The following is a 15,005-nucleotide window of genomic DNA, read 5'->3' on the forward strand; positions in this document are numbered from 1 at the left end:
CACCATCGGGACCATCCTTGCTGCATCCGCCCTGTCACGTCCTGTTTCAATTTGATAGGTTTATAATCAGAGGGGGATTTAATATTTCATCAATTCGTGTCTTCTGATTCTCCTACCAGTGAATCAAGTTTCTTCCTAATTAATCAAACAAAACCCTTCATAATTGTGACCATTGTTACACCCCTCCCAAAAACTGATCGGTTCTAAGGAAAACAATCCCAGCTTCCAACCGCTCTGTCCGTGCAGCTGATGCAGTGGAAAGGCCCAGTTGTATATATTTTTCTGCCTTTCTTGTGTTCAGATGCTATTTTTGGAATTACTGACATTTTATATGGAGCCAGTAGAATTCCCGTTCACCATTACCATCGTGTCAGAATTAGACACAAGACGGGGCCAGCACGGTGGTGCAGTGGTTAGCACTGCTGTCTCACGGCGTCGAGATACCAGGTTAGATCCCGTCTCTCGGTCCATCTCCACGTGGAGTTTGCACATTCTCCCCGTCTCTGCGTGGGTTTCACCCCCAAAACTTAAAGATGTGCAGGGTAGGTGGACTGGCTGTGCTAAATTGCCCCTTGATTTGGAAAAAAATAATTGTTTACTCTAAATTTATAATAAGACACAAGACTAAGAAAAGACTAGCCTCTGAAAATTAAATTGACCCATGTAAGGCTGGACCCAGAATTCGAACTTTAGATACGCTGACCAATATTTCAGAATGTAATGTCAACATGCAAGCCATGATAGGTTAACAATCTTGTCTCAGTGGAATCAATATCCCCTCTCACAACAGATACCTGAGCCCACGACCCAGATGTGATGAATGCAGGAGTATTTTATGTTTCAGTTGCTCCATCTTTTAGATGTGATGTGTCTTAGGGCTGCTTTGCAACATTATGTGGGACGAGGTGGCCGAGTGGTTAAGGCGATGGACTGCTAATTCATTGTGCTATGCATGCGTGTGTTCGAATCCCATCCTCGTCGATTTTTGTGGGCAGCACAGCAGCATGGTGGTCAGCATAAATGCTGCACAGCTCCAGGATCCCAGGTTCGATTCCCGGCTGGGACACTGTCTGTGCGGAGTCTGCACGTCCTCCCTGTGTGTGGGTGGGTTTCCTCCGGGTGCTCCGATTTCCTCCCACAGTCCAAAGATGTGCGGGTTAGGTGGATTGGCTATGCTAAATTGCCTGTGGTGTCCTAAAAAGTAAGGTTAAGAGGGGGGTGGGTGGGTGGATACGTGGGTTTGAGGAGGGTGATCATTGCTCGGCACAACATCAAACATTCTGTGCTGTACTGTTCTATGTTCTATTATTTATTATTACTGGACTGGTAATCTGGAGTCCTGAACTATTACTTCAGAGACTCGAGTACAAATTCCACCAGAGCATATTGCAATGATGTGAGCAGTTTGGGTCTCCTTACCAAAGGGTAGATATTTTGGAGGTGGTGCAGAGAAGGTTCATTCGGTTAATCTCGGGTACGGATGGATTTTCATAGGTAGCTGGAATTAAGAGGTTCTTCGGCCCATCGTTACTGCGCCTGTCATCAAATAGAGAAGAACCCGGCCCTGGATAGTCTTGAAACACAGATCTCTCGGTTTGCAGCGAAAAACGTTGACCAATTGCACCACAGAGAGCTTCAGTAGGGAAGACCTACACGCATTGGAGTTTAGAAGAATGAGAGGCGAACTGACTGAGATATGTAGTATTTTCAAGGAGCTTGACAGTATGGATGCTCGAGGTTGTTTCTGCTTGTGGGTGAGTCTGGGACCGTAGGGCACCATCTCAGAGTAAGATGTCGCTCATTTCAGACGAGGATGGAGCGGAATTTCGTCTCTCAGTGGGGAGTGATTCTATGGTGCAGAGATTTGGAGAGGCCGGGTCAATAAGTATGTCCAAGGCTGAGACAGACAGATTTTTCATTAGTAAGGGAATCAAGGGCTATGGGGATAAGGCGGAACAGTGGAGTTTAGGATCTTATCAGATCAGCCACGATCTCATTGAATGGCAGATCATATTCCATGGGCCGAATTGCCACCTTCTCCTGGCTTGCTTGGTCTGCTTTAGAAGCCAGAGATTTAACCCAGTGAGCTAAACCAGCACGTGGTTTTATGGCATCATTCATAATACTCATGAAGCTAGCGAAATTTCCCAAAGCCCAGCAGGTTCACCAATGTCCTTTAGGAGAAGAAATCTTCCCTCCTTACCCTGTCTGGCCTCTATGTGAGTAGTTCAGCAGTGATGTGGTTGACGCTTAACTATCTCTGATATTGCCGAGCAGGCCAATCAGTTCAAGGTCTGCTGCCACAGAAATCAGATGTGAATTCAACCGTCCGAAGTGCACCTTACCTAAAAGGTGGTTCACAGCCGGCTTCTCAGGATGGACAGTTAATGCTGACTGTGTCAGTGAGGGTCATATTCCGAGAATACATGTTTAAAACTGTGCAAAGTGCTGCAGATTCCGGAAATCTAAAACAAAAACAAAAAGAGGCTGCTCAGCAGGTCTGTGGGCATCAGCTCAGAGAGAAAGAGATTCACATTTCAGGTGGATTACCTCATTGACATAATGCTAAAGAGCAGAGCTGCTTTTCCCAGTATCCTCGACCAATGCCCGTTCTTGAACATAAGTCACAGATTAGCTGGTCACTTATCACATCTCAGTTTGTGGGAGTTTGCTGTGCCAAAATTCTCTGCTCCGTTTCCGACATTACAGCAGTGACTAAATTCAGCAAAAATACATCAGTGAGTTTGAAGGGCGTTGGAATGGCCTGAGGTCGGGTAGAGCGTTTTACAAAAGCAAGCTCTTTCCAAACGTTTACATTTTAAAATGCAGGTTGTAATATGTTGAAAGATCTGAGATTAATGTGACTATGGGTCACTCCTCTGCCTGATGTTTTAATTTATCTCCTTTAAATTGGTCAATGTTTCAATTAAATTAATATTCAGTGGAATAACAGCCTGGTTAAAGATGATTTATTAATTGAGGCATCAGAACTTCCAGAATTAATACTTAATTTAAATTTATTTTTTTTATTTGAATTAACTAACATCTGTTCTAATGGATGTTTCTATACGTTTCAACCAACTGTCAATATTCTTAAAATAACCCGCTATTTTGAGTTGAACCTAATGAATAAATGACTATGTTTATCTCATTTTGTTGATACGCACACTTCATTGTGACCAGTGAGGTGTTTATGTAAATAAACACAGAAATAGAAATCCCAGATTAGATTGTGGACTGACAAAAACTCAACAACTATTTCCCCACCGACACAGCACTGAAATAGAGGCAAAGACGCAAATATATCAACGGATTCCAGTAATGATTGTTTTTGACATTTGTTTCTTCATCAGTTATATGAGAAAAAGGTCATCATGATACAGGTATCCATGTTCAGGATTAGGAAAGATTCCCTCTAATCTCGAAATCTAATGACATGCGAAATGTGTTCGTAGAGTTTTCCAGTTTTCCTGTATGTGAGATCTGTCCCTTTTTCTTAACTGGTTCTGTCTCATGTCTCTCCACAATGGGTCATTGCCTTTAATCGACAACATAAAGTCAACATGTGCCGAATATAATCTCTCAGCGCAATCTCACCCCATTGGCTTCCAACTAAATGGATCGAATCCAATTAATTGGAATACATAGAGGGGGATTTACTCTAAAATGTGGTTGGAGCATTCACTTACCTTGTAGTGTTTCATGAGAACTGTGGAGAAAAAAATACTCTGTATCTAACCTGAGCTGCACAGGGTGATGAGGATTTGATGTGGCAGTGCCGAGGATATTTCCCTCTTTCTAACCAGGCTAACAGAGATAGATAATTTCTTGATTAATAAGGGATCAAGGGTTGTGGCGAGAAGGCAGGAGATAGGCTTTTAGAAAATAACACTCGTGATTGAATATGGAGCACACTCTATTGGCCTAATCGTCCAATTCTGCTCCAGTGTCTTATAGTTTTATGGTAAGAAGACCATCTATGGACTATGTTAGAATAGATAGGTACTTCATTGCCATCGTAAATATGGTCGGTGAAGGGCATCTTTCTGTATTGTAGACTGCTAAGTCTCCATGACTCTATGACAAAGTCCAAAACGATTATCACTCATGTAGGGCGGAGATTAACCTAAACTAATGTAATAATATTTTTGTCACAAGTAAGCTGACATTAGCACTGCAATGAAGTCACTGTGAAAAGATTCCAGTCGCCACATTCCGCCGCCTGTTTGGGTACACAGACGGAGAATTCAGAATGTCCAAATTACAGAACTGCACATCTTTTGGGACTTGTGGGAGGAAACCGGAGCACCCGATGGAAACCCCCACAGACACGGGGAGAACGTGCCGACTCCGCACTGACTGGGACTCTGGCGCTGTGAAGCAACAGTGCTACTGATATTGAATATAGTGCAGTGATTACTGATGCAAGGTCTCAACTGGCATAAACCGAAACAGGTTCTAGTGCAGAAATTACTGATACAAAGGTTGATTGCCCTTAAATGATATAGAGCACTGATTATTGATTCAGGGTCTGGAATATTATAAACTGAGGTAGGGTCTCTTGCAGTCATTCCTGCTGCAGGGTCTGGATTAATATATGTGTAAAGACTTATTAGGTCAGATGATTAAAAACTTGGTCGACGAGGCAGGTTATATTGGATGATTTTATTAAGGGAATTGAGGTAAAGAGGAGTGGGGAATGAATACCAGAGCTTAGGGCCGAGACGCATGAAGACATCGCAAAGCAAAACAATTAACTCTGAACATAACATAACGTCTTGATAAATTACAGTTGCAAAACTCTAGAACAATATTTTATATGCACAACTGCGTGAACGGCCAATCCCTTTTTGAAGTGAATTCACTTGCTGTTCTTAACCAGATGAGAGTTCTATGATTGTGTGGACATTTATCCTGTGGGAGCTATTCTAGTGATTCTGTGAGAGCACTGATCTGCCTCACACTGCCAGTATATTAGGCGTTTAGTGAATATAAAACGAGGCAGAAAAAAAATCCTCACCATGAAAACCAGTTTCCAATGGATAGAGTGTAATACAAGAGTAAATTCATCATTTTGAACATAACAGAGATTTCCATTAACTTTTGGAAAGTGCTGTGCAGCGATATTCACATGTAGACCTGTCCCTCAAGTCCAGTACATTACTGGGACGTTGGTAAAATATTAAACTCAATATTACCCACATGATAGCAGAGCAAATACAAATTTCATAGAACTACTTATAAGTATCAACAAGAATTAATATAATCTCCAAATCAACAATGATTGTACTCGTACAAACAAGCAAATATATACAATCATTTAGAATATCGTGACAGGCAACAGGAATATGGTCCGGTGTAATATAAACAGAGACTGACCCTGGTGTGCTATTTTTGGAATAACTGATATTTTATATAGAGCCAGTGGAATTCCCTATCACCATTGCCATCGTGTCAGAATAGGACCTAAGACTAGTAAAAGACCAGCCTCTGAAAATTAAATTGACCCATGTAAGACTGGACCCATAGTTTGAACTTTAGATTCAGCGAGCAATATTTCAGAACGTCAAAATGCAAACCATGATGATTCTCTCTGTGGAATCACTATCACCTCCCATAACAGATACCTCCGCACATGATCCAGTTGTTCCATCTTTTCGATGGGGGGATATTACAGTCTTTGGGATAGTCTCGCAATATTATTATAAAAACTGGTAATCTGGAGGCCTGAACTAATACTCCAGACACAGGAGTACAAATTCCACCAGGTCATATTGTAATGTTGTGAACAGTTTTGGTCTCCTTATGTAAGGAAAGATATTTTGGAGGCAGTCCAGAGAAGGTTCTTTAGGTAAATCCAGAGTGTGGAGGGATTTTCAAAGGTAGGTAGCATTTCACAGCACAGAAAGAGGCTCCTCGGCCCATCGTTACTCTACATGTCAGCAAATAAAGAAGAATCCGGCCTTGAAACGCAGACCTTGCGGTAAACAGCCAAACACGCTGACCGATTGCACCACAGAGACTGTGGCAATAATGTGGAAATGCCGGCGTTGGACTGGGGTGAGCACAGTAAGAAGTCTTACAATACCAGGTTAAAGTCCAACAGGTTTGTTTCAAACACTAGCTTTCGGAGCACTGCTCCGTCGGGAGCAGTGCTCCGAAAGCTAGTGTTTGAAACAAACCTGTTGGACTTTAACCTGGTGTTGTAAGACTTCTTACTGTGACCACAGAGACTGAAATGGGGAGAGATTAAGTCGGTTAGGCCTACACGAATTGGAGTTTAGAAGAATCAGAGGCGAAGTTACTGAGATATATAGTATTCTCAGGGGGCTTGACACTGTAGATGTTCGAGGTTGGTTCCGCTTTTGGGAGAATCTAGCACCATAGGGCACAATCTCAGTGTAAGGTGCCACTCATTTCAGATGAGGCTGAAGAGGAATTTCTTCTCTCAGAGCGTAGTGCTTCTATATAATTATTTGCCGTAGAGCGTTCGCCTGGTCAATAAATATGTTCAAGGCTGAGACAGATATTTTTCATCAGTAAGGGAATCAAGGGTTATGGGAATAAAGTGGAACTGTGGAGTTGAGGATTTTACCAGATTTGCCACCATCTCATTGAATGGCAGATCAGATTCCATGGGCCGAATGGCCAAGTTCTGCTCCAAATCCTATGGGTTTTTTGCAGCTGTAGAGACTTTCAATTGAATGGCTTAATCAATCAACCAAAAATCATCGCGTTGTTTATACTTCCGAAGAAATGGAAATTTCACGCGAAGCCCAGCAGGTTCACCAGCGTCCTTCAGAAGAAAGCTTCCCTCCTTACTCTCTCTGGCCTATATGTGTCTCTATTTCAACAATGATGTGGTTGACTATTAACTATCTCTGATATTGCTGAGCAAGCAAGTCAGTTGAAGGGAAGATGCTACAGAAAGTCAAATGTGAATAAAATTGCTCGAAGTGCACCTCATCAAAAAGATGGTTCACATCCGGCTTCTCAGGATGGATAGTTAATGCTGACTTTGTCACTGATTGCTACATGGCGAGAATGAATCCAAAACTGTGCAAAGTGCTGCAGATTCTGGAAATCTAAAACAAAAACAAAAAAAAAATGCGGAGCAGGACAGTGGGCATCAGCAGAGAGAGAAACAGATTCACATTTCAGGGGGATTACCTCACTGATATAATTCTAAGGGCAGAGCTGCTTCTCCCAGTATGTTGGACCAATGTCCGTTCTTCATCTAAAATCACAAATTAGCTGGTCACTTATCGCATCTCAGTTTGTGGGAGCTTGCTGTGCGCAAATTCCCTGCTCTGTTTCCAACATTACAGCAGATACTAAATTCAGCAAAAAAAATATCAGTGAGTTTTAAGGGCGTTGAGGTGACCTGAGGTCGCGTAAAGTGTTTTACAAAAGCAAGCTCTTTCCAAATGTTAACATTTTTTAAATGCTGGTTGTAATATGTTGAAAGATCTGAGATTGATGTGACTATAGATCACTCCTCTGCTTGATGTTTTAATCTATCTACTTTAAATAGGTTAATATTTCAATCAAATTAACGTTCAGTGGAAAAGTAGCTGGTTAAAGATGCTTTATTAATTGAGGCATCAGAACTTTCAGAATGAATACCCAATTTAAAGTATTTTTTATTTCAATTAAGTAACATCTGTTCTAATGGAAGTTTCTATTCATTTTAACCAACTGTCAATATTCTTAAAATAAACCGCTATTTTGAGTTAAAACTAATCAATAAGTGACTGTGTTTATCTAATTTTGCTGACATGAACACTTCATTGTGACCAGTGGGGTGTTTATGTAAATAGACACAGAAATAGAAGATCTAGATTAGATTGCGGACTGAGAAAAGCAAAACAAATGTTTCCCCACCAACACAGCACAGAAATAGAGCAAATGATGCAAATAGATCAACGGATTCCAGTAGTGTTTGTTTTTCGACATTTTTTTATTCATCAGTTATATGAGAAAAATGTCATGATGATAGCCATGTTCATAATTAGGAAATATTCCCTTTAATCTCTAAATATAAGGGCATGCCAAGTGTGTTAGTAGAAATGTCCTGTATCCTATCTCTCTTTGTGTCTTTCTCATAACTGGTTCTATCTCATGTCTCTCCACGATGGGTCATTGTCTTTAATCGACATGTGGCCAACACTAATAACAATTTTTCTGTGAAAAGCCCCGAGTCGCCACATTCCGGCGCCTGTTCAGGTGAGCTGGAACGGGAATTAAACCCTGGCTGCTGGGCCTGTTCTGCATCACAAACCAGCTGTCTAGCCCACTGAGCTAAACCAGCCCTCTCAGCCCGAACTCACCCCGTTGGCTTCCAACTAAATGCATCGAATCCAATGTATTGGAATCCGTCGAGGGAGTTTTATGCTAAAATGAGGTTGGAGCATTCAATGATCTTGGAGTGTTTAATGAGAACTGTAGAGACAAGTTTCCTCTATATTTGATCTGGGCTGCACATGGTGGTTGAGGAGTTGATGTGGCAGGGTCGAAGAATCTTTCCTTGAACTTAATCCAGCTGCCGAGACCTTGGAGCATTTGATTGCCCTGGATAGAGCAAGTTTACTTCCATGTAACCTGCACTGAACCTGCCCTGTGAGTGTTTGATATGACTGTGCACAGGGAGATTTACTCCTTATCTGAACTGTGCTGCACCTGACCTGGGTGGGTTTGATGGGAAAATGCAGAGGTTTCTTTACCCAGTAACTAACCCCACTGTCAACCTGTCTTGGGGATCACTGAAGGAAGAGTGCAGAAGAGGTTTTGCCTGGTATAGAACTCTTGGTTTCTAGGCCTTTAATGTGTTTGAGCGAGATGGAATTTAATTCTATATCTAAACAATCTGCAGCTGCTCTGAGAATGTTTAGTGGGGACAGTGCAGGGAGTTTCTCTTTGTCTCCAACCTGTGATGCACCTGGCCTGCGAGTGTTTGAAGGGACAGTCATCCCTGGCTCTGTATTGCACCAGGCTGTGAGCCCGTCTCTGTTTATATTATACTACCTTGTGCCTGTGTCAGTTTATCTTAAATAAGGACCTATTTCTCTTTGTTCATATTAAACTAGGCCACCAATTAGAGGACATGTCTTGATCAATAAGGCGTTCAGGAGTTATTGGGAGAAGGGAGGAGAATGGGGATTAGGAACATATTGGCAATGATTGAATGGGGGAGCAATCGCGATGAGTCGAATGGCCTAATTCCGCTCCTTCGTCTTTTGGACTTAGGGACCCTGTTTGTCTCTCTTTACATTAACCTACAACCTGATTCTGTTTCTATTAATTTAAACCTGTCTCTGTTTGTATTACATTAGATACAGCTTCAGTTCTGCACTGGGCATGTCTCTTCATATTACATTGGACCCAGCCTCGGTAATTGCTGCGGTAGACCATGTACAACGTTTTGGAAAATGGCTGAAGTGGAAATTGTGAAGATTAAAAAAACTGAGGGAACAGTGACAGTCTAAAATTCATTAGCGAGCAATGCTGATCTATGCCCAGATAAACGTCATAATCTGTCTTGTCACCACCCTGGATGTGTGGACATACAAGCGCAGACCTCACAGATCTTCTTGCAGCCACTTCAACTTGTACAACTGAAATTCTATTGCCTGGGCCTAGTGCAATAAACTAAGGGAATGGAATAGTTGTAATTGTGTCACATAAACATAGGACAATTAGATAAATAACTGAGACAGAACCTAATGTTACAGCAACATTCATTCTCTTCACAGCAGGCACACAGTAGCTGCATTGTGTAACATCGACGGGATGCACTGCAGCAACTCGCCAAGATTTCTTCAACAGCATCTTCCATACCCGAGACCTCCGAGAATCACTAGGGCAACAAGCACATAGGAACACAATACTCTGCATCCTCCTACACATCCAACTCTCTGGGGTAGGAATTGGTCTTGGGCACTGGCAACGAAGAAGTGCCAACTGAAATCTAATTCTGTTGATTGCACTGAAAATGAATATCAAATGTTGCATAGCACACACTGTATCCACTATACATCCCGTTTCAGGCTGTTGCCATATACTGATTTCTTGTTCAAAATATCTATTTATTATATTATCTTTACATCTCAAAGACCTGTGGAATAATGCGCCCACAATTCAAAACAGAGGCATCATCCGGTGCATTAATAAAAGGGAGCAGGTCTCGAAAACAAATAGGCAGATTCAGGATCAAATATAGAATCCCTACAGGGCAGAACGTCACTCGGCCCATAGCATCTGCCCCGACCTTTAAAAGAACACCTTCCCCAATCTCCTGCCCTTGCACCATGACCTGCGCATCCCTGGACACTAAGGGGCAATTTAGAATGGCCAATAAACCTAACCTACATATTTTTGGATTATGGGAGGAAACAGGAGCACCCGGAGGAAAGCCACTCAGACACAGGGAGAAAGTGCAAACTCCACGCGGATCGTCAAGAATTGAACCCTGGAGCTATGAGGCAGCAGTGCTAACCACTATGCCTCCGTGTCGCCGATAACATAATAAAAAACTGGGTCTATTGCAATATAAGCTGAGTTCTGGTCTAGCGGAGTGTCGATTGATACAAATTGAGACATGATCAATGCAGCAATAAGAGGGATATCGTACAATCCAAGAATAACAGGCGCATGGATTAGTGTTATGTAAACAGGGACATGGACAAGTGTAGAATTAACTAAAGCAACATTGAGTTTATTAGAATCTAACTATCTTGTCGAGTAATAACTGAGACCGAACCACGTGATGCAAACAGAATGTTGTTCCAGTTTACGATGCACAGATAAACGTTCTGATGCTGTAACCATTGTGACGTGTTTGTGCCAGACTAACCGAGACATGATTCAGTGTAGTTATTATTAATGATTTGTAATATAAACAGGGCGTGTGCCTGTATATTAACAACTGATATTCAGCCTAGTGCAGGGAAACTGAGACAGGACCTGCTGCAATGTGATAGAGACACGGCGAGTGTAATGTAAACAGAGGCCGGAGCTAAGTGAATGTAAGCGGACAGATATTTTTAAAATGATTTAATGGCATCTTGGTGTCACCAGTAACGTCAGCATTTGATGCCAATTCCTAATTGCCCTTGGAAATGTGGTGTTGAACCCGCTTATTGAACCATTGCATTCCATTCTGAGTAAGTCCACCCACAGAGCTGATAGGAAGGGAGTTCCAGGATTTTGACCAGTGACAGTGAAGGAACAGGGATATTGTTCCCATCTTCTGCACTGTGAATTCTATGATATATATGAAGATGGTGTGCGGCTTGTCGGGGAACTTGCAGGTCCTGCTGTTACAATGCGTCTGTCGGGTCTGGTCCTTTTAATTGTCAGAGTTCGTGGGTTTGGAAGGTGGTACAGAAGGTGGTGCAGCAGATCTTTGTATATCGCTCACGCTGCTAGAATTGCACACACGTAATGCAGGGAGTGAATGTTTCAGCTGGTGGATGGGGTGTTCCTCGAGCCGGACGCTTTGTCCTGGATGGCGTTGAGATTCTCGAGTGTTGCTTGAGGGGCGCACATCAGACAAATGGAGAATATTCAGTTAAACTCCTGACTTCTGCCTTCTAGATGATGAGTAGGGGTTGGGAAGTCAGGAGATGAGAAACTCACCACAAAATCTCTAGCCACTGACCTGCTCTTGTAGCCACATTATTGAAATGGTTCTTCCAGTTCAGTTTTTCATCAATGCTAATGATGGTGGGGGATTCAATCAAGGTAGTGTCATTTAAAATCAAGGGGAGTTGGTTAGCATCTCTATTTTGGGGGGTCATTGCCTGGCACTTGGCAGCCCAAGCCTGAATGTTGTCCAAGTCTTACTGTATATGAAGACAGACTGCTTCAGTATTTGAGGAATCGAATATGGTGCAGAACATTGGGTAATCATCAGCGAACATCCCCACTTCTGACCTTATGATGAAGGGTGAAGCTAGGGCCGGGGACACTATGCTCGGATACTATATGTGACAGGATGCTCCTTGACACTTTTCATGAAGTTGCTGATGATCAAATGCGGACTGATGGGCCAATAATTGGCCGGGTTGGATTTTTCCTGCCTTATGTGGACGGGTCATGTTTGGCAATGTTACACATTGTTGGGTACATGTCAGTGCTATACCTGCACTGGAGCAACTTGTCAGGGGCGCAGCCAGTTCCAGGCCACACATCTTCAGTATTGCTGCTAGAATGTTGCCAGGGATAATGCATTAGCAGCGCCGTCAGCCGTTTCTTGATATCGTGTGGAGTGAATCAAATTTGCTGAAGAATGACATCCATGATGATGCAGACCACCGGAGGAGGCCGAGATGGACCATCCTCTCGGCACCTCTGGCAGAAACTTTCAGTCTTGTTTTTTGCACTGGCGTGCTGGGCCCCCGCATCATTGAAGAGGGGAATTTTATTGAGGCTTCTATTCCGGCCTTTTGTTTATTTATTCATTACTATTCAGGACTGGATGTGGCAAAACTGCAGAGACAGATCCTGCATATTGAAAATAGGAACACATTGATTGTGTGATATAAACATTGACAAGTACTGGTGCAGTATTAATTAAAACAGAGTGTCGTGTATAAAAACTAAGACAGTGTCTAGCCTAACAAAAATACAGATGGAGTCCAATTTAAAATTAGCAGAGGCAGCAGTAATTATTGAGGCAATGTCTGCTTCATGTAATGCCAGACATCTCGATTTAAATTCCATCTGCTGGCCAAACTTTGCAATTGCAGTTACTGTGAAAATGTCGCTGTCAGGTATAATCCATGATGTTGATGTATCCATAATCAATTTGCACAAATGTAATATCACATCGCCTTCTACGGGAGGTGCTAAATTTTAAGGTGTAACTAATTGCAGGTGTCGCTGGCTGATTCTCCCACATTGAGATCAGCACCACAGCAAAGTGGCTCAATTCCTGGTCACGCATTTTTGTTCATCTTTGTTAAATAGAGGAATGTTTACCTGGAGGTTGTGTGGAGTCCATGGGAAATGTAACATTCATCTAACAAACATAGTGTTGGGGAGAGTTTATTGATTCATTATGCCACCTGCAAAATGGTTGGGGGCCATTGTGTCCGAAGCTTCAGGAAGTTCACATGGGATTTTAGTTTTAAAGGGGAAATATGGATGTGCGTGTAAGACAGAGAGAATGCGTGTGTGAGAGACTGTGTGCGTGTGTCTGTGTTTATGTGAAGCACATGTTGCATACAATTTAATTTCACAAAGGCCACGGCATCCTTCTATTTCCAATAGATACACAGCAAATATTTCCACAAATGTAGCACATGAAGCTCCCAATTGTCGTTCTGGGTTGTCATTTTCTCGGTTTGTGTCCATTTCAAACCTGCTAAATCCACTGGTTCTGGTGGCTCACACCAGCCCACTGGACGTGTCGCCATTTTTTTCAGTTTGCAGATGATGACACCCAAATGTGATCAATGTTTAGGTTTCGGGACATTATGTCACACTTGGAAGAATCCTTGAAGTGGAATATCGGCCTTCCCCTGGGTGCGTGGCTCCAGCTACTTCGCAAAGTGGAAATTCCTTGGTCGTGTGACTATGTCCCATTTAGGGACCAGACTGGAAATGTGCAAACCACCTACTTTTAATTGTCTTGAAGAGAATTGCAAGCTCTGTCTTTGAGAAAACTGCCGCATTTCTGATTGTGTCCGGCCAGTAAATATCCATAATGCATTGCAGACAACAAAGATGACATTGGCTGAGTTATTTTTCTTCACATGTGCAGGTGTTCCTTGTTTCACAGACATACAAGAAGTTTCTGGGCGTTCAGGCCTTATAAACCACCTGCTTGTTCCAAAGGGTCAGCTTGATGTTATTCCAAGAACATTCAATGAGTAAAGCAAAGGTCGTATCTGCTTTCGCAATGACAGCATCACATTCTACATCCAGGCAGTCTCTCACCGTGGAAACTCGACAGCAGAATCTGCGCACCGGCTCTTATTTAGTGTGACCATGGCGAGAGTGCAACACCTTGTCCCACTGCCATGGTTTCCTCATGCGTATGGTAAGGAAGAACAAGATACAAGGCACCGAGGACTGAGTCCATGAGTCTCTGTCGGTAATGTTTTGTGTGGATTATCCAACTTTAAGCATAGAGGAATTCTCTGATGAGGATGTATTGTGATTATGTCTCCGTTTTCATGACTGAAAGGTTGCCGAGGTTGCAGCCTTACCGACTGTGCAAGTGGAGTCATCCATATCTTCAGGGAAGGCGAAGATCAGCAGCATGGAGAGGAAGCTGCTGAATAGAGTTGGGTCAATGACACGGTCCTCTTTCGCTCAATTATTCACTTAGAATCATTCGGAAGTGGAATCATCAATCTGCACAGTGCAGTGCATTTTGCGATGGAAGGAGTGAATGCGACAGGGGAGCTTCAGCAGTCAGCCAATTTTCCCCAAATCATATAGTCACTACTCCGCTGACAGTGTGGAATTTTTATTGAGATTGACGAACGTAAGGCGAAGAGGTAGGCATGTGGCAGAGGGAGCAGATCTTGTCCAGAGTAAATCTTGCGACGCAAACACAGCCCCTTTCTTCCAGCAACATTCGACCTGCAAGCAGGTGAAGTATTTAAAGTGTGACCATTGGAAAGGCCTTCCCAGTGCTGCTATGAGTGAGTTATGTCAATAGTTGCTGCAGTCTCCTCTGTCCACTTTATTTTCAGATATTGGTTATGATTTTGCATCACGAATCTCCTCCGGGATGGGATATGTCTTCCAGCAGAGAAGGCATAGGTCATAAATGATCAGAAACATAGCAATTATATTCACCAATTTTCATTCATTTAGGAATATAAATAATCAGATTCACAAATTGCCACCGTTCCACAAAGTACAGTTTTAAATTAAGTTATCCGGTGCCGGTGTCGAGGGCTAGGCCATGATTTATTGTCCATCGCTAATTGCCTTGGTATAGGGTGGATACGTTAGGCTTGAGTAGGGTGATCATTGCTCGGCACAACATC

The 15,005-nt window shown here is 42.7% G+C and overlaps 1 non-coding gene across 1 annotated transcript; it reads left to right on the plus strand.

Moving 5' to 3' along the window:
* The first annotated feature begins 899 nt into the window (after positions 1-899).
* On the plus strand, positions 900-981 carry trnas-gcu. Its single transcript has one exon. It is a non-coding gene; the product is annotated as a tRNA-Ser (tRNA).
* The last annotated feature ends 14,024 nt before the right edge of the window (positions 982-15,005 follow it).

This window comes from Scyliorhinus canicula, unplaced genomic scaffold (genome assembly GCF_902713615.1).
Source record: "Scyliorhinus canicula unplaced genomic scaffold, sScyCan1.1, whole genome shotgun sequence".
Taxonomy (NCBI): Eukaryota; Metazoa; Chordata; class Chondrichthyes; order Carcharhiniformes; family Scyliorhinidae; genus Scyliorhinus; species Scyliorhinus canicula.